We start from the raw sequence: 23,915 nt of genomic DNA on the forward strand, positions 1-23,915 counted from the left end.
AAAAGGTCAGTTCAGTCTCTCAGTCATGTCTGACTCTTTGTGACCCCGTGGACTGCAGCATGCAAGGCTTCCCTGTCCATCACCAATTCCCGGAGCTTGCTCAAACTCATGTCCATCGAGTCGGTGATGCCATCCAACCCTCTCATCCTCTGTCGTCCCCTTCTCTTCCTGCCTTCAGCCTTTCCCAGCATCAGAGTCTTTTCCAGTGAGTCAGTTCTCCGCATCAGGTGGCCAAAGTATTGGAGTTTCAGCTTCAGCATCAGTCCTTCCAGTGAATATTCAGTACTGATTTCCATTAGGATTTACTGGTTTGAACTCCTTGCAGCCCAAGGGACTCTCAAGAGTCTTCTCCAACACGACAGTTCAAAAGTATCAATTCTTCGGTGCTCAGCTTTCTTTCTGGTCCAGCTCTCACATCCTCTCACATACATGACTACTGGAAAAACCATAGCTTTGACTAGACAGGCCTTTGTTAGCAAAGTAGTGTCTCTGCTTTTTAATATGCTGTCTAGGTTGGTCATAGCTTTTCTTGAAAGGAGCAAGCATCTCTTAATTTCATGGCTGCAGTCACCATCTGCAGTGATTTTGGAGCCCCCATGATCTTAGTTTCTGAATGTTGAGTTTTAAATCAACTTTTTCACTCTCCTCTTTTACTTTCATCAAGAGGCTCTTTAGTTCTTCGCTTTATGCCATAAGGGTGGTGTCATCTGCATATCTGAGGTTATTGATATTTCTCCCAGCAATCTTGATTCCAGCTTGTGCTTCATCCAGCCCAGCATTTCACATGATGTACTCTGCATATAAGTTAAATAAGCAGAGTGACAATATACAGCCTTGACATACTCCTTTCCCTATTTGGAACCAGTCTGTTGTTACATATCCAGTTCTAATCGTTGCTTCTTGACCTGCATACAGGTTTCTCAGGAGACAGGTAAAGTTGTCTGGTATTCCCATCTCTTAAAGAATTTTCCACAGTTTGTTGTGATCCACACAGTCAAAGGCTTTGGTGTAGTCAATAAAGCAGAAGTATATATTTTTCTGGAACTCTCTTGTTTTTTTGATGATCCAGTGGATGTTGGCAATTTGATCTTAAACAAAGCCGGTGAGCGAGCCCTACACCAAATGACCTGCAGACAAGCTGATAGGGATGAGCTGATAGGCTACGGGGTGATGCATGTGGGTCTTTGCCCAGTCTCAGTGCCCCTCAGCCTTAACCATAAGCTGGAGATTGGCAGGAGGGCAGCCCTGTGAGGACTGGTGACAGACCCATTTCTTGGCTGGACTTTGCAGGGAGTACCTGCATCAGAGTGACACCCCCCCCCCCCCCTTCTTGCTCAGGCCAGTTCATTTGCCTTTTCTAAATCCAGCTTGAACATTTGGAAGTTCACAGTTCACATTACTGGTGAAGCCTGGATTGGAGGATTTTGAGCATACTTTGCTAGCATGTGAGATGAGTGCAATTGTGCAGTAGTTTGAACATTCTTTGGCATTGCCTTTCTTTGGGATTGAAATGAAAACTGACCTTTTCCAGTCCTGTGGCCACTGCTGAGTTTTCCAAAGTTGCTGGCATATTGAGTGCAGAACAGCTTTGTCTTTTATGATTTGAAATAGCTCAACTGGAATTACATCACCTCTACTAGCTTTGTTCGTAGTGATGCTTCCTAAGGCTCACTTGACTTTGCATCCCAGGATGTCTGGCTCTAGGTGAGTGATCACACCATTGTGGTTATCTGGGTCATGAAGCTCTTTTTTGTATGGTTCTTCTGTGTATTCTTGTCACCTCTTCTTAATATCTTCTGCTTCTATTAGGTCCATACCATTTCTGTCCTCTATTGTACCCATCTTAGCATGAAATATTCCCTTTGTATCTCTAATTTTCTTGAAGAGATCTCTAGTCTTTCCCATTCTATTGAAAATGTAATTAAGGTTAAATGAGGTCAGATAGGTGGGGCCCTAGTCCAATAGGATTGATGTCCTCATAAGAGGAGGAGAGGATGCCAGGAACATGCACACATAGAGAAAAGGCCAGGTAAGGGCTTAGCTAGTAGATGTCTTCTGAACTGTAGGATATGCACCTTGATCATGGGCTTCTGGCTGCCAGAACTAAGAGAAAATAAACATCTGTTGTTTAGACCTTGTGTTCTGTTCTGACAGCCCCATCAGACTCATGTAATTGTCACTGTTGCAATTACCCTGCGGAGAATGTCCCAACGCAAGGGGGATGATGGCACAGTCTCAGAGTTTCAAGCAGAGCCAAGCTCAGAGATGGCCTGTGTACTTGGCCCTCAGAATCAAGGATGAGATCCACAGGGACCCCTCTGTTAGTTACAGACACATTGCCCTGTACAGTGTGTGAACCCAGGTTAGAGGGCTTTGACTTCCCCCGTGGCTCAGTGGTAAAAAATCTGCCTGCCCTGCAGGAGATATGGGAGATGAGGGTTTAATCCCTGGGTCAGGAAGATCCCCTGGAGGAGGAAATGGCAACCCATTCCAGTATTCTTTCCGGGACAAATCCCATGGGCTGCCATCCAGAGGGTCACAGAGAGTCGGACACATCTGAGTGAATGAGCATAGAAGGCTTGAGAGGTTGATGCTTTGGAAACCCAGGAGCCCCAGGAACCCATGAGAAGTAGAGTTAAGAGGCCAGGAGTTACCTGTGTGGGGACATCCAGGCAGGTGGCAAAGAAAGAGGGTTGTGCACAGCTGTGGGCGCACCTCCCAGCGGGGATCTGTCCTTTGCTCTGCAGTCATGCCTGGAGGATGTTCCAGGTTTCAGAGGAAATGTTCCAGGCTTCAGAGGAAATGGTACAGCAGGAAAATTGGATCAGAGGTGAGGTTCAAAATACAGGACCATCATGTATGTCATGGGCACTCATCAGTCAGAATAGACACTGGCCATACAGAACCATTATGACCATGTCAGTTCTCACCAGCTGAATGTTAACAGCCTTGAGGTAGATGATTCTCATTCAACATGCAAAGACACACCAGAGTCTCTGGAGCCTGGAAATGAGAGTTCCACGGTAATCTATATTGTAGACTAAAGGCTGATAACTGTGCCTTCATCCACAAAAGTTCCAGATACCAGGACTCGACCCAGTCCAAGGAGGGCAACCAGCAGTAGTGAGTCAGCCTGTAACCAGAACTGATTTGCTAGATTTCCAGGAAATCTGCAAACCAGTTATTAAGCACAGCTACTGTTAGGAATTAAATTATATAAACTTACATGTTGGGTTGTACGTTTATAAATCATATAAACTTAAATATTGGGTTGGCCACTTTCCCTGGCGTGATTCCGTCCTGTGCGGCTGCTCGTTCGAATAGTAGTCGTTTAATTCCGTCCAGCTTCTCTCCCACATAAGTGCGTGCCGCCAACCCATGGAGGATTCAGTGGACATGGACATGAGCCCCTTGAGGCCCCAGAACTATCTTTTCAGTTGTGAACTAAAGGCTGACAGAGATTATCACTTCAAGGTGGATAATGATGAAAATGAGCACCAGTTATCTTTAAGAACGGTCAGTTTAGGGGCTGGAGCAAAGGATGAGTTACACATTGTTGAAGCAGAGGCAATGAATTATGAAGGCAGTCCAACTAAAGCAACACTGGCAACTTTGAAAATGTCTGTACAGCCAACTGTTTCTGTTGGGGGCTTTGGAATTACACCACCTGTGGTCTTACAGTTGAAGTGTGGTTCAGGGCCTGTGCATATCAGTGGACAGCACTTAGTAGCTATGGAGGAAGATGCAGAGTCAGAAGATGAAGAGGAGGAGGATGTGAAACTCCTAAGTGTATCTGGAAAGCGTTCTTCCCCTGGAAGTGGTAGCAAGTTTCCCCAGAAAGAAGTAAAGCTTGCTGCTGATGAAGACGACAATGATGATGATGATGATTTTGATGAGGAAGTTGAAGAAAAAGCTCCAGTAAAGAAATCTGTATGAGATACTCCAGCCAAAAATGCACAAAAATCGAACCAAAATGGAAAAGACTCAAAACCATCAACACCAAGATCAAAAGGTCAAGAATCCTTCAAAAAACAGGAAAAGACGCCTAAAAGCACCGAGAGGACCTAGCTCCGCAGAAGACATTAAAGCAAAAATGCAAGCAAGTCTAGAGAAAGGTGGTTCCCTTCCCAAAGTGGAAGCCAAGTTTATCAATTATGTGAAGAATTGTTTCCGGATGACTGACCAGGAGGCTATTCAAGATCTCTGGCAGTGGAGGAAGTCTCTTTAAGAAAATAGCTTAAACAGTGTGTTAAAAATTTTCTGTCTTATTTCATTTCTGTAACAGTTGATATCTGGCTGTCCTTTTTATAATGCAGAGTGAGAACTTTCACTACCGTGTCTGATAGATGTTTTCCACATTCCATTGCCAAGAATGTGTTGTCCAAAAGGCCTGTTTAGTTTTTAAAGATGTAACTCCACCCTTTGTTTGGTTTTACCTATGTATGGAATGTTATGATAGGAATAGTAGTGGTGGTGGTCAGACAGATGGAAATGGTGGGGAGACAAAAATATACATGTGAAATAAACTCAGTATTTAAAAAAAAAAAAAATATTGGGTTGGCCAATAAGTTCATCTGGGTTTGTCCACAAGATATAACAGGAAAACCCCAAATGAACTTTTTTGGCCAACCCAGTACATCATATTAAAACAAATGTGATAAATACTCATAACTCATCACTCCTTAATGATTTCATAGATTTTTACTGCTAGCTGTGCTTTTGAGATTACTTCTGTTTATAGTATCTGTGTGGTAGACATTATGTATAATGGGGGTTCCACATTCACTGACTTCATATCACTAGCTCAGTATCAGCCATAGTGGCAGTACTTGTGCACAGAAATCATCAGAAGCTACAAATCAGGCTCACTGTCCCTCCAGAGAGGTGGCTGTTACACACACACCAGCACCCTCTGTGGACATGCCCCCAGGTAACCAAGGTAGAGCTTTCCTCTAAGCCTGTAGAGCAGAGGGGTGAAGGAAAGGTGATAAAGACAGTGGCTTTTCTGCCATCCTTGGTTTGGCAGGCTGCGCTGTCCTTTCTGCCAGACACATCTACCATGGGTAGAATTTAACATCCTCATCAGACAGGCTTTAACATCCTTAGCCAAGTGCTGGACGTGAAGGACAGTGTGGAAAGAGCCAGACAGAAAAGCCACAAAGCAAGAAAACAAGAAACGACAGTAAAACCTTCCCCCTGGCCATGCTCCTGGATCCCACTGACACTTAAGGAGCCAGAGATCCCCCTTCAGAAGCTAACACCTTGTTTTCCAGGGGAAATCACCCTCTAAGAGATGCACACCGCTTGGCCTCATCACACAGTATTAAATGAGGTGAATTATTAGTGGAGAAGATATTGTCTTTTCTACTTACTGTTTTTAATATCCGTTTCACCTCCTGTTAGAATCCAGCCCACCTTGTGCCAAACACCTTCACTGTCTCCTTGATTTTTATTTAATACTTCAGCCCTCTTATAATTCAATTGCACCATCCCTGGTTTCATGGCCAATTTAACATGATGCTAAAAAGAATAAAAATCTAACTGCTTTCCTCCTCGCCTGTTCCACCAGATGTTCGATGGCACTCAGCAGCCGCCATGCGCTCACTTGCCGAATTTCTCTTCCCTCGCGGAAGTTGACACCCAGGGCTTCTGTATGTGCCCAATTCTAGGTGACTGTTGAAGGCAGTGGCACGTCTTCCTCCAAAGCTGCTGACGCTTTTTATTGCACATGTTTTAAGGGAAACAGACATCTCTGCAACTAAAACAACAGACGTGTCGAAACTGAAGCTATGATTTACCCACACGAAGTTTAGTTAGGTACCAGCAATTGCAAATAAGCAGTGGCAGCCCACTCTGGTGTTCTTGCCTGGAGAATCCCAGGGACGGGGGAGCCTGTTGGGCTGCCATCTATGGGATCGCACAGAGTCAGACACAACTGAAGCGACTTAGCAGCAGTAGCAGCAGTGATGAGTTAGGCCTCTCCCCTAGAAGATCCCAGCAGGGTACAAACTATGCAGGTGTTTCCAAGGTCTGAGGCTTTGCTTTCCAGCTGCATTTTGGGAGACAGCCAAAGCAGGGCAATGAGAAATAACAGAGGTGGGATTTGGGCACAGGAAGAAGCTTTTTCTTTTGTATGAAGTTAGACACTTCTTCTTGATACCTCCTTAGTTTTCTGTGGTCGTTCATTTTCTTCAACAAGTATTTATTGAGTACCAGGAATCACCAGGTATACACCAGGCATCATAGTATATACAGGAGACAGGGCAGTGAAATAGACAAAATTCCTGTCCTCAACGAATAACAGACAATGGCTTGTATTGAGCAAAAAGACAAACAAGTTAGCAAGTAAATGTACAGGATTGGGGTGGGGACATTGACCATATCCTGTGAAGAGTATAAAAGAAGGTGATGTACAGGCATAACTTGTTTTACCGCGCTTCACGGCTACTGCATTTTTTACAAATTGAAAGTTTGTGGCAACACCACAGGTCTGTTATAGGCACATTTTTCCAATAGTGTTTGCTCACTCTGTGTCTCTGTGTCACATTTTGGTAATTCTCTCAATATTTCAGAATTTCCCATTCTTACTATATGTGCGATGGTGATCTGTGATCAGTGATCTGTGATGTGACTGTTGCAAAAACATTAGAATCATTGAAGTTTCAGATGATAGTCTTCTCTAGCAATGAAGTGTTCTTTAATTAAGTTATATACATTTTTTTCTTTTTTTTTAATTAAGTTATATACATTTTTAAAGATATAATGCTATTGCATGCCTAGACTACAGTACAGTGTGCATGCTAAGTTGCTTCAGTCATGTCCAACTCTTTGAGATCCTATGGACTGTAGCCCACCAGGCTCCTCTGTCCATGGGAATTCTCCAGGCAAGAATACTGAAGTGGGTAGCCATTTCCTCCTCGGGGGGAGTCTTCCCAACCCAAGTCTCTTACGTTTCCTGCATTGGCAGGCAGATTCTTTACCAGTACAGTATAAACATAGCTTTTATATACACTGGGAAACCAGAAAAAAAAAGTGTGACTTGCTTTATTGCAGTACCCACTTTATTACAATGGCCTGCAACCCAATTCACAATATTCCCGATGTCTGCCTACATACAGCAGTGGTGCTGATGGGGAACAAGTGCTGCTTTAGTGAGAGGGGTCAGAGGAAGCAGTCTTGTAAAGGGGGCCGTGGGCTGACATCTGAAGGGTGCCTCCTAACGGAGTATTTTATGGGACAACAGGTGGATGGGTGCCGAAGCCAGAACAAACCAACAGTATTGGAGAAGCAGAAAGAAAACCAGCGTGACTGGAGCAGATGAGGGAGACGGGCACAAACTGGAGCCTACAGGGCCTTCAGCCACACAGGCCGTTGGGAAAAGCTTGGGTTTTAGTCTAAGTCCAATGAGAACCCTCAGGAGGGTTCTGAACAAGAGAAGAATATCGTCTGATTTTTAAAAAGAACATTTCATCAGCTGCGTAGAGGTCAGTGGGAAGGCTATGGTAGGAGATGTCGATGGCTTGGATCAGGCAAATAGCAGTGCTTTGGAGGGAAGTGGGTAAATTTGGGATTTTTTTTTTTTTTTTTTCTGTTTTGGAGGCACAGGACTGGATCCGATGTGGGAAATGAAGAAGAAGGTGCAATCTCTTCCTCCCTCACTGGGATGTAAGATGTGTCCTAACCTAGAATATATCATGTCCACCGTCATGGTCCCTGAGTGTTTACTGATGGGATATTAATTCTGTTGTCCATGCCTGGAATTTAGCAGTTAAAAATAAAGGGGAAGACCTGTGTATTAATTTAGGGGAAGTGAGTGAAGGAGACAGCTTATCTATAAATCTGTGGGATAAATCAGTTGATGAGATGGCAAGTCGATTGCTGTCTCCATCGGGCCAGTCTCTCTCTTCCAGTGCCTTCAAACTGGAGTGTTCACTCTGCCTTTTTTGGGAATGGCCTGTGATTGGGAAGAGAAGGTATTAATGTTGTCCTGCAACATAATCAGTGTGTTCTGCAAATCCCCAGGGTCTAGCTCAGTTCTTAGCATAGAGAAGTCCCTCAATAAATATTTGCTAAAGTTTATATTTGCATCATGTCTTAAAAATCTTCCCTGAGGCAAGGAGGAAAGTTCCTTTTGCTCCATTTCTCCGATGAGAAAACTAAGACTCAGAGAAGGTCAGAGATTTCCTTGCAGTCATTGTGACAGTTAGCTATCACCACATAACAAATCACCTAAAAAAAATCAATGACTTTAAAATAATCACATTTACTAATGACTGTGAGTCTGTAATTCAGCTGGGAGATTCTCTGGTCTCAGCTGGGCTCTCTTGAGCATCGGTCCTCAGCTGAGGGTTGTGTAGGAGGCTTTGCGGATCTTGGCTGGGCTCCCTCCTAGGCTTGGAGGACAGCATCGTAGGTGGGTCTAGGCTGACCTTAGCCCTAACAGCACAGTGTCTCATTCTCAAGCTGGTCAGTTGGGTGAGAATAGGATTCTGAGGGAGAATGAAAGTATGTGAGGCCTCTGAAGCTTTAAGATAGGAAACATCACTTTGTAGCCAAAGCAAGTCACATATCCAGCTCAGATTAAAGGTGCAGGAATAAATTCTACTTCTTTATGGGCACAAGGGCAGAGATTTCAGGTCATTTTTTTCAGTCAGCCACAGTCAGGTAGCCAATTCCGAGCTGGCCTTTGATTCATGAGCTAGTTTCCCCAAAATTAATTTGTACAAATCAGAGTCTCCCTCTTGGGAGTGTAAAGTGGAAACCACATCAAGAGTCAAGCAGGTGACAGTGGGGGAAGAAGCTACAGGTTAGGAGGAAGGGAGGCCAGAGAGGCCATGGAGAACTGAGGGGAGCCAGGCCACGGGGGCCAATGACTGTGTGTGAGCAGGTGCTGCAAAGAGAGGAAGGACGGAGGACCCGAGCGGGACGTGAGAGGAGAATACCGCAGCGGAAGAGAAGAGAGTCACGGTCACGGCAAGACTCAGGCTGAAGACTTTCAGATCCCGCTCCGAGGACCCTGAAACTCTCTTTCTGGAGAAAATCTCCAGTGTCTATCTATAAGTTCCCAATCTTGAATCCCCACAAGATTTTTCAAACCCTTTATCACCCCATGTATACTCTCACATAAACCCCTCTTGAGTAGAACAGCTTGGCAGCCAAGGACCCTGATGACTGAAATGGCTTCTTAGTCTATAAAGACAGATAAATCCAGAGGAAATGTGACACTTTTATCATCCCACCCTGTTTCTGGGCTGCCTTATGAGTTAATGGTGTTTAATAAGGGACATGGTTTGTGTCTAAACTGGTAGGTGAACTTCTCTTTCTGAAACAAAAGAGATGAAGCTAATAATTTAACTAAAAGTTAAATCTAGATGGGTGGCACATATACTCCCCCACCACCACTTCTTTCTCTTGTGCCCAAGGCAGACATCATTAATAGATCCCAACACTCTTTCCACCTGAGCCCAGACTTGGTCTTGGAAGTCCTCTCAGTCCAGAACTGCAGATAGCCACCACCGTTGATTAGAGTTGTTACACAGAATGTAATTTATTTGTCATCTCTAAATTAGAAGACTCAGAAGGAAATGCTGGTATCTGTAACGACGATTAATCCAAATTGAGGGGTGGAGAGTAAGAGACCAGCAGGAGAGCAAACCTTACCCAAATCCCTTCATAAATGAGGCTGATTTAATCAGTGAATTTAAATATGTTGAAAAATATGTCAGACCTCTGACATTCACTGACGGTTCTCAATAGCTTTTATATCCCATCAGTCAACACCCAGGATCTCCATATATACAACCTGTAGCCCAGAACGTCTTCATTTAGAAATTCAAGCCTGATTCTTCCCACTGCTTTCTCCTCAGACTTGAGACTTGCCTCAAAGCCCTAGAATTGTTCAAGATCATGGATTTATATGCTGGTCGATACCTTGGAATGCAGACAAAGTTAAGGCTTCTGAATTGTACCTTATGAATCATTCAGAGAAGACCTCAGTCCCCCCAACATTACATCATCCCTACACACACACACACACATACCCTGCAGCCAGTGGGCGAGCATTAATGAGTCCCCAGCATGTTCCATAAAGGAAAGTACTTGGCCCTGGGTCCTTAGCCCAGAATTGACCAACACAGCCGCACACTGAAGGGTAGGTCACTGCTGCGGGCTGGAGGAACCAGGCTCAAGTTAATTGCATTTTTATCATCTTGAATGTGACCCCGAGGCCCTCCCCATTTCTTCTTTGTTACTGGCATCTTGGTGTGTCTTTGACACCTCTAGTTAACTACAGTTACAGGGCAAGTTTTCTTCTCTGTTTTTCTTGCACCACTCTCCACTGAGGGTGGGTATCTTTCTTTAATTTCTTTCCTTGTGGCTAAGGCTGCCTCAGAGGATCCCACCTTAAAAAAGAACTTACATGTTTTCAGATTTAAGCATCAAAATATCTTGAACCCTTGAACCTTTGTTACATAAAGGTTTGCACAAAAAACTCTGTTTTGTGAAATCCTTTCCCAGATGATAGGCAGTGTTCTCAGGCTGATAGCCAGGCTTGAGGGTGGGGGAAGCGGGGTGGTTCAGACAGTACAGTTGAAAGTGTGCTGACTTTTGAGTCAGCTGTGGATTCAAATCCTGGTTCCACCAGTTATTACCTGGGTGGCCATGCACGAATCAGTTCACTTCTGTGGAACTGGTTTCTTTATCTGTGGGATGGGATGCGAGGGTAAGAAGTCTGCTGCACACGGTGGTTGAGATTTGTGGAGGCAGATATGGGTGAGGAACGTAGGAACCACTCGAGGAAACGCAGTCATTGTCGTCTTTGAGCTACTCTAATGTTATTCTAGGGTTATAACTGCTCTATAGAGTTATTCAAGAGCAGTAATGAAGAGTATGAGCTTTGGAGACAAAGAAACCCCGTCCTCCCCCTCATCAGCCAAGTGACCTCAGCCTGGTCGTTTTACTTCTCTAAACCTCAGTTTTTCACCTGTAGGATGGAATCAGTGCCTTCTTTCAGGGACAGTTTGGTAAGGACCAGGAGACTCACAGTTCCTCCCATCTCTCATGAGCTAGAAGACCTCAGGCTTCTCCCATTTTCTAGACCTCAGTGGTCCTAGACCATGCAAACATATGCTCCCCACCATTGTAGGGGAAACCCACATAGTACAGACAATATGTGCTTCTCTCTTATGGGTTAAAAAAAAAAAAAACAGATTTAACTCAGCCTTGTGTTGCCCTATCAAACTTTTAGGTAAATAGGTCCTAAAAGGTAAATTTATCCTGTTGATTAAATGTGTGTGTGTGTGTCTTTGTGTTCGAAAGAAAGAAAATGAGATGGTCTGTGATCTAAAATAAAGATCTCACACACTATATTTAGCTCCCCCAGAGTTCAAGTCAAAGGTTAGTGAGTGACACTATGTTCTTCACCACTAAACCTGGGTCTTTGGGCCACCAATTGGTACTCATCACCTTCCTCATCACCTTATCTAGAGCCTCCTCACCTTTGCCCAGCACTTTGGCTGGTCTGGGCCATTGCCCTGGTCATTGTGCCTTTCTCAAACCATGGCTGCTGCTCTTGTTCATGGGTGGCCAGAATTGGTCAGGGGAATGCACGAGTGCCCCAGTGACTTTGTTGTTGTTTAGTCACTCAATCATGTCCAACTCTTTGTGACCCCATGGATTTTAGCGCATCAGGCTCCTCTGTCCTCCACTATATCCCAGAGTTTGCTCAAATTCATGTCCATTGAGTCAGTGATGCCATCCAACCATCTCATCCTCTGTCATTCCGTTCTCCTCCTGCCCTCAGTCTTTCTCAGCATCAGGGTCTTTTCCAGTGAGTCAGCTCTTGGAATCAGGTGGCCAAAGTATTGGAGCTTCAGCTTCAGCATCTGTCTTTCCAGTGAATACTCAAGGTTGATTTCCTTTAGGATTGACTGGTTTGATCGCTTTGCAGTCCAAAGGACCCTCAAGAGTCTTCTCCAGCATGACAATTTGAAAGCATCAGTTCTTCTGAGCTCAGCCTTCCTTACAGTTTTCACTTTGGTCCAGCCAATTCATTCTTTCTGGAGCTATTTATAATTGCCCTCTGCTCTTACCCAGTAGCATATTGGACACCTTCTGACCTGAGGGGCTCATCTTCCAGTGTCTTATCTTTTTGCCTTTTCATACTCTCCATGGGGTTCTCCAGGCAAGAATATTAGAGTGGTTTGCCATTTCCTTCTCCAGTGGACCACAGTTTGTCAGAACTCTTCATTATGACCCATCCATCTTGGGTGGCCCTGCGTGCCATGGCTCATAGCTTCATTGAGTTAGGCAAGCCCCTTTGCCACGACAAGGCTGTGATCCATGAAGGGGTCTCAGTGGCTACCTGGGGCCAAGTAGGTTAACAGTATACAGCCTTGACATAATCCTTTCCCAATTTGGAATCAGTCCGTTGTTCCATGTCCAGTTCTAACTGTTGCTTCTTGACCTGCATACAGGTTTCTCAGGAGGCAGGTCAGGTGGTCTGGTATTCCCATCTCTTTAAGAATTTTTCACAGTTGGTTGTGATCCACACTGTCAAAGGCTTTAGTGTAGTCAATGAGGCAGAAGATGTTTTTCTAAAATTTTCTTGCTTTTTTGATGATCCAACATATGTTGGCAATTTGATCTCCAGTTCCTCTGCTTTTTCTAAATCCAGCTTGAACATCTGAAAGTTCTCAGTTCTCTGGGCTTCCCAGGTGGCTCAGTGATAAAGAATTTACCTGCAATGCAGGAGACCTGGGTTTGATCCCTGGGTTAGGGAGATGGCAATTCACTCCAGTAGAGGAGCCTGGCGGGCCACAGTCCATAGAGTCGCATAAGAGTTGGACACAACTTAGTGACTAAGCAATACTGTTCTCCATAGTGGTTGCACCAATTTACATTCCCACCACAGTGGAGGAGGGTTTCCTTTTCGACACACCATCTCCAGCATTTATTATTTATAGACTTTTGGTGATGGCCATTCTGGCCAGTGTGAGACAATACCTCATTCTGGTTTTGATTTGCATTTCTTTAATATTAATAATTAGTGATGTTGAGTGTTTACTTGTGTGCCTGTTAACCATCTGGACGTCTTTTTGGAGACATGTCTGTTTAGGGCTTCTTCCCATCTTTGATTGGGTTGTTTGCATTTAGATGTTGAGTTGTGTAAGCCGTTGGTATATTTTGGAGATTAACCTCTTGTCGGTGGCACTGTCTCCAGGTATTTTCTCCCATTTTGTAAGTTGTCCTTTTGTAGATGGTTTTCTTGGCTGTGCAGAATCTTATAAGTTTGATTGGGTCCCATTTGTTTGTTTTTGCTTTTATTTCTTTTGCCTCGGGAGACTGACCCAAAATCGCATTTTAGAGTCTACTTCTAAGGACCACTCCTGCACCTAACTTCTGTAGGTCAGTTTCCCAGGGACAGACTCTGGGATGGAGATTTGCATGCAGGTTCTTCATTGAGAGGTGCTCTTGGGAGCAACACCTGAAGCAAGTAAGGGCAGCAGGATGGGCAGAGAAGAAGCTGAGCCAAGAAGCAGTCACAGCACAGGCTTCCGATCAGCCCACAGGGAGCTCTGAAGCTGGGAGGGTCATTCTGAGATATCCCAACTTTTGAGGCAAGAGGACCAGACCTTTGTACTCTTATAGGAACCAGTCACTGAATGCAGGTTTCCTCCAAAGAGGGGTATATCATTTATGTAAGCAGCTCCTTTTATTTGAGGGCAATTCCTGGGAAAGAACTCAACTATGAGCCCCCAACACTTAGAGAAATGGGGGCCTCCATCTAGAAGGAGGATTCTGGGTGGCACACCCCAGCAACTCCTAGAATACGTGTCCAGAAATAAAAGCTTGAATAACAAGGAGAGAGAGATTATGAAAAAACAACCAAACTGACAATGGAATGTTTTATCCTCAGGCACAACTGTCCTAATTTAACGTCACACAGAAGGGGTGGTCACTGGAAGTCAGTTTGGGAATTGATCATCTAGTCTAAGGCCTTCTTGTGCCAGATGAGGAACCCACAGGCCAGAACGGCCTTGTCCAAGGTCGCAGAGTGTGTTAATAGCAGGACTGGCACTCACATCTACTCTGGGGCCTTTGTTCCACATCCCACTTTTGCTTAATGTGTATAATTTCACGGTTTTGTTTAGTTATTTGAATAATGGCCATTTCCCACTAGAAATAATGGCCATTTCCCCTGACAACAGGGGCCGTATCTCTTTCTGCTCACTAATTTATTGCCAGTGTCCAGCACAGCGTCTGAAATGTACTTGGTGATTAGAAGTATTTTTGTTGAATGCATGTTTCAGAACTCCTCCGTTTTTTTTTTTTTTTTTTTTTTTTTTAAGGCATCAGGCTGAGGGGAGATGGGGAGGTGGAAGGTGACTAAGACACACCCCTGAAAAAATCAGATGGCCAAGCTGAGCCACGAGGGAACCCAGCTCAGAGTAACAGGCACAGACAGGCTGTCGTGTGGGACTGTGCAGGTTCTGAGCCAGACTGCTTGGGCTCAAATCGCAGTTCTGTGGCTTACAAGCCACGCAGTGATCAGCAGTCTTCCTAGTGTCTCTATTTCCCCAGAGCAGAGATTGCAAAAGTACTGTCTTCCTCTCTGAGGGATCTTGAGAGGACTGAATGAGCTAATACAGGTGACGCACTTAGAGCGGTGCCTGACACACAGTAAGTGCTTGATAAATGGTGGCTGCCTGTGTTCCGTCCTCCCTGCTCCCTGTGTGACTGTAGCTGTTGTGCGGCGTGACCACAGTCTCATGGGTTTCTCCCTGCTCCCGGGCACATGGCCACAGGCAGAGCCCCAACAAGATCCAGCCCGCCATACCCCACCCCAGGTCCTTAAACTTAAAAGGTCCATGTTGAAGGGACCACAGGAGCAAACCTGATGCGGGGAAGAGGGAGACATCAGGACAGATAGTTTATAAGTGGAGGCTGTTAGTGCTGGATTTCCATATTAATTTGAAATCTCTTCCTATTGGGATTGTTCAACAAGCCATTATTCTAATGGATGTAACCACAGGCTGTACAATAAAGCTCTAATCCACCACTTAGCGTATAATGCTGCCTGCATTAAGCCCTGTAATTTTTTTGAACTTTTTATTGAAATATAACATAATACAGGAAAGCACACAAATCATTAAGCCTACAGCTCAATAAAATTTCACAAAGTGAACACACCCTGGAACCCACACCCACATCAAGAAAAGGAGCATTACTGGTCCCCACCCCCACCCCCCACCCCCACAAGAAAACCTTCTCATCCCCCTTGCAGTCACTGCCCTACCCCACAGAAAATCACTCTCCTGGCTGCTTAGACTTACATTAGTGTCTCCTGTCTTGAACACTGTGTAAGTGAAATTGTACAGTTGGCACTATTACCATATATTTTTTTTCCCACTCAACATTGTTTCTGAGATTTATTCACATTGCCTTACAGAGTCGGGGTTTGTAACCTTTCAGTTTCTAGGCAGTTTCCATCGTGTGGAGGGAGCACAGCGTACTGTTCTGATATTGATGGGCATTCGGGTTGTTTCCGCTCTGACGCTGTTATGAAGAGAACTGCTACGGACATTCTTATGCATGTTTTTTGCTGAACATCTGTATGCATTTCTGCTGGGAACATACCTAAGAGTGGACTGGTTGGCTCCCAGAGCTTGCATAGGCTCAGCTGTAGTTGATATTGCTAAACAGTTTCCCGAGCCCTGTATTTTAAAGAACTTTTAAAAATATACAAACAAGATGATTTATAAAAACTGGAAAATATAGAGAAGTATTAATAGTATAAATGAGTCGTAGAACCACACTCAATTACATCACCTAGGAATCATCTCTATTTGTATTTTGGTATGTCAACTTTTATCAATGTTTTTATATATACATGTGTATTTTTTTTTTACGAAAAATAATAGAACCATTCGGCATATTTGACTTGGTAAACTGATATTTTATTTAGCAATAGATTATGAACATCTTCCATGTCAATAATTGCACATCCACAACTTCATTTTTTAAACTTTTTAGTATGAAAATATTAAAATATCTGTATTTGAATCATATAGATTTGAATAAAAAATATTATAATAAACTTCTATGCATGCATTACTCAGATCAATGATTATCAACTTGCAGTCAGTCTTCTTTCATTTACACACCATCCTCCCCTATTATTTTGAAGCATATATGATTTTATCTGTAAAAATTTAAGCAACTATCTAGGGAAGGACTCTCTTTAAAACCATAACCTCAGTAATACTATCACATCTAAAACAAATAGCAGTCTCTTTCCTATCAAATATTCACTCAAGTACAACCATCTGGATGGTTGTATAATATTCCACTCTAAGAATGTAGCTAATAATTTATCTATACTCTAAGAATGTAGCTAACCATTTCCTGTCATTGGACTTGTTGGTTGTTCTCCTTTGATTTATTCTCCTCTTATATAAACAGTGCTTAGATGGACCTCTTCGGAGTTACATCAGTATGTACTCTAGTTCCTTAAGATAAATGCCTAGGACATGCAGCTTTTAGATTCTTGACCCTTAACTAAAGTCCTCTAGATTCACACTGGGTTTTAGTTGCTGAAAAGTAGCTAGTTCATAAATGCTTGGAACAAATGAGCTTTTCTCATAAGAAATGAGAGCAAAACAACCAAAAAAAAAAAAAAATAGAGTGTGAGAGATTGACCATACCTCAGACTTGATTTTTGCCCTTTTCACCTTAGCATTGTCATTGGAAGCAAATGAGCAGTTTATGGAAAGGAAAATTAAAACATAAAGTAGTCATGAAATAACCGCCCACTAAATTTACTGTCCAGCTGAGCACTAGGCAGACCCAACATGCATCTATGAGACCATTTCTCTTCCTCAGAGTTCTTCACATAAAATTCTTGCCCTACTCAGCACTCCCTTTAATAAGCCCCTTCATAAGTGGTTGTTCTGATGATTTTCACTCAGATGAGCCTGTGCCCAAGACTGTAATCCATTCACCTTTTTCAATGCAAGAGAAAACTTCCATTTGTCCTGAACACACTATCTATAGTTTTTGACCACATCTCTGTCTGGATTTTCTCTGTAATATCAATTGACATTTTGCAGTCATGATTTCACCTGAAAGTAAAATAAAATTATCTTAAAAAGTCAGAAACCTCACAAGTTCGCCAAGCTTATCTCTTGAGCATCTTGCAGCCCACTGTGAGAAAAGTGACACTCTGTCATTTGTCCAACCCACGACCCACAGGAATATAAAGCAATAATAATAATAAAATAAGTGGTTCAAACCCTGTTATTTCAAAATTAGTGCTTGTAAATATATTTTAACAGATTAATTTCCTCAGGGGTCTGTTCCAAAAGTGCATAAGAATAAGAATCATTTTTGAAACCATTTTCCCAGCCACATACCCCGCCTTTGATCTAATGTATTGACAGGCAATAGAATACTGGAGTGGGTTGCCATTTCCTTCTCCAGGGGATCTTCCTCACCCAGGGATCGAACCTGGGCTTCCTGAATTTCAGGCACACTCTTTACTGTCTGAGCCCCCAGGGAAGCCCAGAATATATCATGGCTTTTGGACCCAGCTTGAATCCTGGCTCCACCGCTGACAAACTGTTTGAATATGGATAAGCTACCTAATCTTTCTGAATCTCATTGCCCTTATCTGTAAAATGAGAATAATAATAAAACCTGGTTGTGATAGTTAAATGTGTTAAGATGCATGTATCTGGCACTTGGATTGCATGTGTTAAACATACAACTAACACAATCAGTCAGTACTCCTGATGGCTGGTGTTTATACATCATGCTGACTGCTTGACCATGCCACTGGGATTCTGTCCACTCTTGAGCAGAGATTTTCTTGTCACCTGTGTGGGGACCTAGCATTTTCTCATTCCTCTCTGACTGTAAGGAAAGTCAGATGCTGGAGAGCATATGGTGAAGAAGCTTAGAGCGCCATAGTCTGTTCTGTGCCTTGAGAGACAAAGAGCTAGGTACTTTCCAGACATTGTTTTTTAAGATAAAATTAGTTAGTACAAAGAAAGCATTTAGAATATGAGCAGCTATTTCATAAGCACCATCTCTTTTATAACTTAGCGAAAGTGAAGTCGCTCAGTCGTGTCCGACCCTCTGTGACCACATAGAGCCTACCAGGCTTCTCTGTCCATGGGATTTTCCAGGCAAGAGTACCGGAGTGGGTTGCCATTTCCTTCTCCAGGGGATCTTCCCAACCCAGGGATCGAACCTAGGTCTACCACGTTGCAGGCAGACGCTTTACCCTCTGAGCCACCAGAGATGCCCTTTTATAACTTAAAAGAGGTTACAAATTTAAGTCTCTTCTTTTATTTTTAAGTCACTACTTCTTTTATTTTTCTAGTTAGCCATATGAGCCATCACATGAATTTTTCTAGTGTCTGCTTCTGGGAGCTTCGCCCCCCGCCCCCCAAACCTTGAATTGTCTAATAAGTAACTTTCTTGGTTACCTTCCAAATCCCAGAGGGGGAGGGAGAAAGTTGATGCTGTGTCCTCTAGCACCATTGCTGCTCACAGCCACAAGGTGTCGCTATCGAGAACAGGTCCTCCATGATCTTACAGACCATACCGGCCGTTCTTCCTGACATCTCAGTGATCCACACTGAGTCCCATCGGGTTTGATTAGAAGCCTTCCCCCAGACAATCAGGCTACTTGCCTATCAGAGGTTATCATTAGGGGTTCCCGGATGCCCTTTCCCCACTCGAGGAAAGCTGCCCTGCCCTAGTGTCTAACCATAGAGTTTTTCTGGGCTTTTTCTTATTGAAAAACTTGTAGAGAGAGCACAGTTTTGTGGGGGTTTTTTCTATTGAGGCACCCAGGTACAGTACTCAAATCATTCTGAGAGACGGATGGTGATATGGAGTGAGACATTTTTCCGAAATCAAACCCCCCAGAGCCAAACCTTGCCATCCCCCCGGGGTTAGAAGGATTCCTTATAAACTTACTTGCCTGGACTTTATCTTCCCCGAATTTTCCATGAAAATGAGAACAAAGTCAGCAAAAATGCTTGCAGAAGCACTTTTCTTCCCTGAACTCCAGAAAAGGAAAAAAAAAAAAAAAATGCAGGACAGTCAAACAGCCTGAGAAGTGCCAAGAATGATGTTTCAGCAAGTTCTCTTAGGTTACATCCGAGGCAGACAGAGTTTGGTGGTCAGGAAATGGCATGTGTTTGATGCTGCTCTGGCAGGCCCATAGACACCATTTACAGAAAACACACGGCCTGGCCCTTCAGCACATGTGTGTGTTTAGCTTTAGGAATCGTTCTGGGTCAGATTAACACCAGACAAGAATTTCTTGGCAGAATGTGGATGCAGAGTTAAAGAAAGAAATTAAAATATCTCTTTGCAAGATAATCTTTAAATCGGAAGAGCTTATTCAGTAACCTGTTGTTGTTCAGTCACTAGGTCATGTCCAACTCTTTGGGACCCCATAAACTGCAGCATGCCAGGTTTCCCTGTTCTTCACTATCTTCCAGAGTTTGCTCAAACTCATGTCCATTGAGTCAGTGATACCATCCAACCATCTCATCCTCTTTCACCCCCTTCTCCTCTTGCCCTTCATCTTGCCCAGCATCAGGGTCTTTTCCAGTGAGTCAGCTCTTCGTGTCAGGTGGCCAGAGTATTGGAGCTTCAGCTTCAGCATCAGTCCTTCCAGTGAATATTCAGGATTGATTTTCTTTAGGATTGACTGGTTTGAATCTCTTAGTAATCCATTAAATAAAACCAGATCCAAACAACTAGTTAAGGGAGGAATCTGAATCTCCAGCCCTGCCCTGAAACAGCCCAAAATGTGCATTGGCTGAAAAGCAACCTTTAGATCCAGTGAACTTTCTCTGAAGGTCTCCTATTACCCATGCGAGGACTGGGGTGGGGAGGGAGCGGTATGTGTTCAGAACAGGGCTGCCCCTTTGCACACTTACAGGGACTGCCGTCCACGGTGTGTGTTTCACCGTGAATGGCACCCCACCACCCCAACTCAGTTCATAGGCTACAATGTTAATAATGGCCCCAAGGTTGTACAATTAAGCAGCCCTTTATTGGTAGTTACACAAAGATAAAAATAAGAACTAAAAGAGCTCTCAGGGCCTGGGGCCTGGAAGCAGGGTGGTGTTAGAGAAGGGATCACAGGCCAGATTATTGGTATGAGTGCCTATGGTGATTTATAGACTAGATATGAGCCTTTAAAAGTGTGTTTGGACTCATTTACCTTTTCCCTGCAATACCTCTGTGGTTCTGAGTTTACACCCTTTGGAAGTGTTTGATCTAGAAAAGTGAATAAGAAATGACCAGGTAAAAAGGATGCAGGGTTGAGGGAGGGTTCCCTGGCAGAGAAAACAATGTACACAGGATTGCAGTCAGGACAGGAGCTGGAAAGTTGGGTGACTGTAGACACTGTTTGCTAAGTTTCTGCTCTGTCTCAGGCACTGGGCTAGGGACTGATGTAAGGTCATCTCAGACGGGAGAGGAAGATGAGAGTTTAATCCTGGGGACCAATCAGACAGTTAACCGAGCAGCTTTCAAACCTATGCAGCTCAGCAGACCCTGGGCGAATGGGGGTGGGGCAGCTGGCCATAGTCCTGAGCAGAGATTTTGCATCTCCTGGGATCCTTCTGAATGTCCCATGACAAGGACAAGCTGTGACCGACAAACACCTCCTGTCTAGGAAGCCGTCGACTGAAGCAACTTAGCAGCAGCAGCAGTAGCAGGAAGCCATCAGAAGCTGCTTCTGATGGTGACAGGCGAGACCCAAGTTGTGAATTCAGGAGAGAATCTTTGACCACACACTCCCCGCCAACTGCTCCACATCTTGTGTGTGTGTGTTTGTTAGTCTCTCAGTCATATCCAACTGTTTGTAACCCCATGGTCTGTAGCCTGCCAAGGTCCTCTCCAGGCAAGAAGACTGGAGTGGGTAGCCATTCCCTTCTCCAGGGTATCTTCCTGACCCAGGGATCGAACCTGGGTCTCCTGCATTGCAGGCAGACTCTTTACCATCTGAGCCATCAGGGAAGCCCACCTCTGTACCTCAGAGCCCTGCAATTTCCCCTTGTACTGAACTCAGTGGAAAAAGCCATTGTGAATTCCTGAGTGGTTTTTGGTCTCTAGCAAGTAATCCCCACCATCAATCAAACAGAAGAACATGGATCAGAAGCTCACAGGCCAGTGGTCTTGTGCCTTATTTCATTGCCTGCTTCTAAATTATAAGCCAGGGGTTCTTTGGAGACAAACAGTGCACTCTAAAAAAAACCTGCCTCCCTGCTGATGCATATTTTCTGTCCACACTGGCTGGTCCATGAAGAACAATTCTTCTATCCCATTTAGTCATTAAGCACAATAGGTAATAATAGGTGCTGCAGGGTGGGGCTTGCATTCTTTAAAAAGTGACAACAACAAAAAATACTCACTTATCTCAGAACCAAAAACTGACTGCTGAACCACCTCCAAATGCTTTTCTTCCTCAGGTGGGATAAATTTCTGTGTACTGACAGATGGCACAAGAGGGCAGTGGTTAGGAAAACTACAATATATAAAATAAATAAGCTGCAAAGATATATTGTACAGCATAGGGAAATGTAGCCAATATTTTATAATTTCATTTTTTCCCTGTAACTTTTCACTTTTAAATAATCACAGAGGTACAGGAAGGTATAAAGACAGTAGAGGCATTCAGAACCTTCACCCCGCTCCCTCCAGCAGTTCCATCTTACGTAAATACAGCACAGTGTCGCCCTGTGACCACAGTAAACACATTGGCAACCAAAATTGCGGAGAAAATGTTTCTACCCAAAAGCTGTCTCTGCGCTGAAGATTCCTGTAAAGATGAAGACTAAGGAGTTGGCTACGACCAAGTGCTTGAACATCTAAACCATGGACCTTAACCTTCACCTAGAAAAGGAAACCACAATGTAATGGTGATGAAGAGAGAAATTCTCCAGGCTTCTAATCATAATCTCTGATTTCTATTGCCAAAAACATGGAGAATCTGTTAGTTTCCAATGACTCACATTTTTTTTTCTTAGGGGAGACTGCATGAGAACCTGAAGCACTGGTTGCATTTACCATTTCAACTGAAATTCAGTATTGTTCATTTACGATTAGTTCCCCCTGAGAGATATTTACTTAAAAGTTTTACTTTCATTAAGAGCCTTCTTAAAATTGGATGGGTTTCCCCGGTGGTGCTAGTGGTAAAGAACCTGCCTGCCAACGTAAGAGACAAAAGAGACACAGGTTCGATCCCTGGGTCAGGAAGATCCCTGGAGGGGGGCATGGCAACCCACTCTAGTATTCTTGCCTGGAGAATCCCATAGACAGAGGAGCCTGAAGGGCTACAGTCCATTGGGTCGCAAAGAGTCATACAGGACTGAAGCAACTTAGCATGCATGTGCATAACAGTTGAATATTCTTTATGATGTAAGAATCACTGCTAAGAAGCTCAACAACGTCTTCATTCTTCAGAAATCTTGGCAGTATAAACTACTACTATATTTATTCTGTAGGAAGAAAACTTAAGCTCGGGGAGTTCAGCGATTTCACTATATTCAGACATTGGTGAGCAGCAACTTAATGGAGATGGTAACAAAGTAGAGATTTAGTCATCATAATATACTGAAAAAGAACGTTAACTACGTTATTCCAATAATCTGGACCTATGTTTAGCTATTTTCATAACTTGTCAGCATAGGTTAGATTTTGTTACTGTTTATTCACTGAGTCATGTCAGTAGCCTGCCAGGCTCCTCTGTCCATGGGATTTTTGCCTCTGTCCCAGGCAAGAATACTGGGGTGGGTAGCCCTTTCCTTCTCCATATAATAATTTTAAATGGGGTATAATCTATAAAACTGTGTTGACACCTATATATGAGACTAATATAAAATTGTAGATCAACTATACTAAAAAAAAAAATAATAAAAAGACAGTGGCTCCTGGATTCAGACAGATAAGAGTGAAAATCCTGACTTTGTTACCTTCTCATTGTGTATGACTTTAGGCAGGCAGCTTCAATTCTGTGAACCTCAGTTTCTCCAACTTTGCAACTATAGTACCTGCTTTGCAGGGCTCTTGTAGGGATTAAATGAGATAATACATGTGAGGCCTTGGGGCCCTGCCTGACACTCAGAAAGTGCTCTGTGGGTAATGGCTATCATGAGGATAATTTTCCAAGTCTAAGTCCTCCCCAGAGTTTCTGTACTCAAGGATAGTTAACTTCTTCCACACCCCCTCCAAGCTCTAATTTGCTTCTAAATATGTTGGGGTAAATAGACCAAATGGGGATCAGGAAAGTGAGAGCATCATGAAGAGCGCACTACACCCCTTCACAGGGCCTGCCCACCCATCTTCCCTTCCCTGTGAGGTTCAGGACTCCTGAGAACAGTTGCCTAGAAACCAGATCCGTGGGGGCTCCTGCTCCCTTCCAGAAATCGCCCTAATTGGGATGCATGAAGAACAGTTTGATGACCCTTGGCGGGTTTTTATTCTTCTTCTTCCAGAAGAGTTGCATACATCTCTCATACAAATGCTGACTCACATTAACTGAAGAGTAGCCCTGGGGCAAGGCACCTTTTAACCACGAAGGAGTCAGAGGGATGGCAGCCTTGCTCAGCATCCTCAGACAAAATGGCCTTTAGGTTGCTGTCACTGTGTTTGCATTTCAAGTTGTTTATAGGGTCTGAAATGGATTTGGGGAGAGGATGGTGTGTGAACAAGAGTGTGTGTGTGTGTGTGTGTGTGTGTGTGTGTGTGCACTGTGAGCTCACAAAAGCTTTCAAAGTCCGTTAACTTGTGCCATTGACCAGAGCACAACGTGTGCCTACTGTGTAACCTGGTATGAAGGGCTGGACCTGTGTTCCTTTGGGGGGATTCAGCACCTCTTGTAGTCATTG

General features: G+C 43.8%; 1 protein-coding gene and 1 pseudogene across 1 annotated transcript in view; both read left to right on the forward strand.

The window, feature by feature from the left end:
• CCDC60 (coiled-coil domain containing 60) overlaps positions 1–23,915 on the forward strand; it is a 163,890-nt gene that overhangs the window by 77,674 nt on the left and 62,301 nt on the right. The window lies entirely within an intron of this gene.
• LOC133055733 (nucleophosmin-like) lies at positions 3,351–4,255 on the forward strand (annotated as a pseudogene).

The sequence above is a fragment of the Dama dama genome, chromosome 5 (genome assembly GCF_033118175.1).
Source record: "Dama dama isolate Ldn47 chromosome 5, ASM3311817v1, whole genome shotgun sequence".
NCBI lineage: Eukaryota > Metazoa > Chordata > Mammalia > Artiodactyla > Cervidae > Dama > Dama dama.